At 43.1% G+C, this 5,213-nt stretch overlaps 1 long non-coding RNA gene across 1 annotated transcript; it reads right to left on the reverse strand.

Moving 5' to 3' along the window:
- Positions 1-3,444: 3,444 nt before the first annotated feature.
- LOC105495987 (uncharacterized) lies at positions 3,445-4,293 on the reverse strand. Its single transcript, XR_011607464.1, has 2 exons — positions 3,923-4,293; positions 3,445-3,752 (listed from the first exon to the last, which is right to left on the reverse strand). It is a non-coding gene; the product is annotated as an uncharacterized lncRNA (long non-coding RNA).
- Positions 4,294-5,213: the final 920 nt, after the last annotated feature.

Consider the following 5,213-nt stretch of genomic DNA (forward strand, 5'->3'; position numbering starts at 1 on the left):
CACTTTTTTTCTGAGATGGAGTCTCACTCTGTTGCCCAGGTTGGAGTGCACTGGCTCACTGCAAGCTTCACGCCCCGGGTTCATGCCATTCTCCTGCCTCAGCCTCCTGAGTAGCTGGGACTACAGGTGCCTGCCACCACCACGTCCAGCTAATTTTTTGTATTTTTAGTAGAGATGGAGTTTCACCGTGTTAGCCAGGATCGTCTCAATCTCCTGACCTCATGATCCACCTGCCTAGGCCTCCCAAAGTGCTGGGATTACAGACATGAGCCACCACACCCAGCTGGATCCTAGGCTTCAATTAGTGCATCCATTCATTCATTCATTGATTCTTGCTGAGGAAGTGCATTGTGCAGAGCACTGGGGATAAGAGATGCACGGAGCCTGGGTTGCCAATTGGAAGCCCGTTCTGCAATTGCACTTTCTATGATAGCCCACGTGGATCTCAGCTTCTGGACACAGATGCATCTGCTGTTCTCTGAGCTCAGCTAATGTTCACAGTCCATGCACTTCTGAGAACACAAACTGAACTCACTACACCCTCATAGAATCAGTAGTGTAGGACCCCACCACTGCATGGGAAGGGGATCTTGACTTTCAAGCTTTCTGGTGATTTACTTGAAACATTTGATGAGGGCCAGCCAATAGCCTTAAGGTGAATGACTGTCTGATTCACAATGAGGAATGCTGAGTTCATCATAAAATGCTCTAGGTAAAGAGTAGTGGGAAGGGTTTGAGTTTGGAAATCAGGATTATTCCCTTTTCCCTATCAGCAATTTCGCAGAAGTTGTTTAAGCATGTCAGTTAAGTGTGGGAATGTTTTTCATATGAAACCTACAATAAGGAGTGGAGAACTGTGCCCTTAGCATCATAAGGCCAGGGTTGAAAAGAATTACGAACAAAGACTAGACTAAATGATATTGAAAATGCAATTAATTCTCATAAAAATGAATATTTTCAGGCACAGCCCACTTTGGAAGTCCTCCTACTCCCTATCACCACCACCAACGTACCTGTCTGGAGATCATTCAAACCCAATAGAACTGAGACCAGAGCCCATTCTCTCCTGGCCACCAGCAGAACCCGAGTAGAGAATAAACTCTGAGGCTATGAACCTTATAAGAGGACGTGAGAACTGGACTGAACTCTTGTCATGAAGTGGGAGAGATATGGTTTCCCAAGGCACTAGGAGGCAGGATCACCACACAGGGAGGGCTTAAAGGAAGAGGAACACAGAAAGAAAGAAGAAAATGAAAAGATTCATAGAAGTAGGGGGCAGAGTCCCAGGGGAATGGTGGTGAAGTGTTTTGCACCTTAGGAAGTTCAAGAGAAAGAGAGACCAGGAGCCGTGAGCCTTCTACTCACACGCACAGAATACTAACCCCATATGGCCTCGAACACAGTTCTCTTCCCATATTTTCAGTCAAGACTGGTTTGACTTCCCTTGTGGATTAAGTATGTTTTCACTTCAAGATAGGTGGGTAGGCGGGCGAGGGATTTCTTTCTCTTTTTCTTTTGCTTTTTTTCTTTTTTCTTTTTTTTTCTTTTTTCCTTTTTTTTTTTTTTTTTTTGAGGTGGAGTCTCGCTGCAGTGCCCCAGCTGGAGTGCAGTGGCACAATCTCAGCTTAGCGCAAGCTCCACCTTCCGGATTCAAGCAATTCTCCTGCCCCAGCCTCTCGAGTAGCTGGGACTACAAGCATGCACCTCCACGTCCAGCTAATTTTTGTATTTTTGGTACAGACACGGTTTCACCATATTGGCCAGGCTGGTCTCGAACTCCTGACTTCAAGTCATCCGCCCGCCTCAGCCTCCCAAAGTGTTGAGATTACAGGTGTGAGCCCCCGCGCCTGACTGGGAAAGGTATTTCTTAGAATGGCAGAGGAACAAACTCACCCCACGATCATCCAATATATTGGATGATATACTCAGGGACCAATATGCATGGTGGGCTGTGATTTTATATATAAATCTAAGTTTATATATTTATATATGAGTATAAATATGAATATATATATTCAAAATGAATCTGTATTGTGTAACAAAATCTCGTAAATAAGGAAGACATTTAAAATTAATTGCTGGACTCCCAAGATAAAAGTCCATTAAAAGTATCCATACTGTATCACTTTTTCAATTGCTGATTTAGACTGGTAAACATTTCATTGTCTTTCCTCAAAATTCAGGAAGAAGAAATAATGTTGTAATTTTCTTCATAAAACACAATGCAATCTGTGCATATGCAATTTAGCAGATCAAATTTTATGAAAATTGATGACGATTAGCCAAGGACATCCTATCAATGAAAAACCACAACAACAACAGCAACGAAAAGATTGAGTGCCTGTATGCCAGGTTCTGTAGTCAGCATTAAGAATGCAAATGTGAGAAAGTTACAGCCCCGTCTGGAGCGGGCATGATATTATGGGAAAGATTACAATGGGATGTGTCCATTCTGACACGTGTTCTGTGCTCTTACAGAGGTTCAAGAGGTGTCACTGGCGCCAGGAGCCCTCCATCCTCAACCCCACATGTTGGTGGTAAGGGCCCTGGAGAGTCTCTGGTCATGCAGAGATGATACAGACCAGTTTTATTTGTTTTGGTTCCCTCTGTTTGTTTGAACTTCACAGTACTCACTGCTATCATGGGAGCAGAGTGAGTCATGGCTCAAGTTTAGCTCAGAGTAGTACATTTTAGCCAAGCGTGTGTGTGTTTGTGTGTGTATGTGTGTGTTTGTGTGTGTGTGTGTTTGTGTGTGTGCGTGTGTTATTCATATATATGTGTGTATATACATATTTACTAATATGTAGTTTATATATGGGTATATATATACTTTGTGTATATATGTATATTTACATATATGTACATATATAATACACATATATTCATATATATTCATCCCATGATATACATGCATATATGTATGTATAAAATCACACACCTATCATGAGATGTAGGTATTAAAATAATGCAAGAATATACATATATATGTATAAATGGATGAGTAAATACACACGCGCACACACACACACACCCTCACACATATGTGCATCCCCTTCCCCTTCCAGTTGTACAATTGCCTCCTGGTTGAAAGTTCTACCATTATTTTAATATCCACACCCCATGATGGGTCACTGGGGCATCACCCAGATGGGTGGGAGAGGTGAGCCTGAAATGAAAACTTTACCCCACCTCTTGACAAATTGTCTGTGCTCAGAGTCTCATGTGGGATCTAATTTGCTAACTTGAGGGCCTTAGGCATTTTTGTAATGCAGCATATGGCCAAAAGAAATCAGAATCTTTTTTTTTTTTTCAGTTGAATAAGGCTAAGAAGAGGAACTCACCCAAACTGAACATAAGTACATGAGAGGAGGATAAAAAAAATCCAAAGCTGTGCCTGCAACCTAGGCACAGAGAGGTGCAGACAAAGCCTTTGACACGAGGCGCTCTGATGAGCACCAGGGGCATTCTTTAATGTGCAGGCAAATGAAGAATGATGCAGGGCTGTGCCAGAGCCTCATCAAAGGCAGAGGTATGCCAAGCACTGAGCTTCAGCACAGAGACTAGCGAGCTTCCCTATATCTATCTGGAGCCCTCTCAGCATGGAAACATTGCAATGGGAGGAGAGGAAAGAATGTAATGATGGAGGAGTCCTATAATTGTACCTCAGAAGAGGCGACAGTTACAGACAGGGGCTGTGATCCTTAGAACAGATTGCCCAATAAAAGCGAAGAGAGATTTCAAGTTGTCTGATCCTGAAAATTAGAAAAGTACATGGCTTAGCTGATATCACTCTTTTTTCTCCCATTCACCTCTGGTGGCCTCAGAAAGCCCGTGACTTCTAATGTAGTTTTCTTTCCCCAAATTTCTCCAGTTTCACCCCAACCTTCTTCCACACCACCCTTCCTTCCAGCTCCTGGCTCACCTAGTGTAGTACGAGTAGTGCTGGAATCATCCTCACCATATCAGGGTCAGTCTTTCCATCATCTTCCTCAGAATTATCCCTTTTATCTATTCCTTCTGCCCCAAACCCTGGTACCATTGCCTGATAACTGAAGTTCTCATGCAACTCTTGAGTTTTGTCCATGACTAGTGGGCATAGATGGAGAAGATTTCATATTTGGTGGCCAAGTTTGCTGAGACTATCAGGTGCCTTTAGCATTTGTATGGGACTTTGATGAGTAAGGAGGGATGTGCTGTGTGGAGAAAGGAAGAAGGGCTTCCAGGCAGAGGAAGCAGTGTGCACAAAGGCACAGAGATACACAGAGGGCACCAGGGATGGAGACAGTGTGAGTAGCACTGAGGAGACAGAGCACAGTATGCATGGGGAGACAGTGGGTGATGTGTCTGTAAAGTTATGGCGTCCTAAAGAAAAGTTATGACATCATAAAGAAAAGCCACCCCGGGAGCAAAGCAAGTTAGGGTTGTAAGAGACATTTTTGAGATTAAAGCAGCCAGATCTATGATGGGGTGGTTACGTGTGGTTAAAAAGAAAGAGAACATGAGAATGACTCATGAGACTATTAAACTGACTTCAGTGAAATTTAAAAAAAGGAGGAAATACCAACTACAATGCATCCCCCACCCCGCCATGTTTCAATGCTACTCAAGGTCTATGGCTGGGATAGGCCACTTGTTTTTCTTCAGTTAATGCTGAGAATTTGTTTGTCTGCCAGGGGTAAGAATGTCCTGCTTGGTCAAAGAATATGCTAGGATTTTGGAAAAACAGAGGAAAGGTTTATCTTCCAACAGAATAGACCTAGATTCTGATATGCTATATGCTATTCCACCAGATCTGGAGAAAGTTACAGTAAAACCTTTTTTTTTTTTTTTAGAATTATCATGGGATATTTGACATTAACCAAGTCCTCTAGTTATGCTGAATGTGTCCACTGGGCCTGACATGGACTCCTTGCATGGGAAGCATTCATGAAGTTGGGCCAAGTTGTCCAGCTGCATTGGCAATGGCTGGCCAGGAAAGGCCAGGCTGGATCCCATTTCATTTGGGCATTTCGTGCCAGGGCTGTTGTCCTGTCTGCAGAGGGGCTGCTGGCAAGAAGCATCCCCAAACATTCAGTTGCAAGGTTATAAATTTCAGCGAGGCTTTTCAATATTCATGCAATTACCCCGGAAAGCACATTTGACATTTCATAAATACAGCAGAATATTTAGCATTTGTCTCTCTCTCCCTCTCTGCTACCTAAGCACACATGGGA

This window comes from Macaca nemestrina, chromosome 9 (genome assembly GCF_043159975.1).
Source record: "Macaca nemestrina isolate mMacNem1 chromosome 9, mMacNem.hap1, whole genome shotgun sequence".
Taxonomy (NCBI): Eukaryota; Metazoa; Chordata; class Mammalia; order Primates; family Cercopithecidae; genus Macaca; species Macaca nemestrina.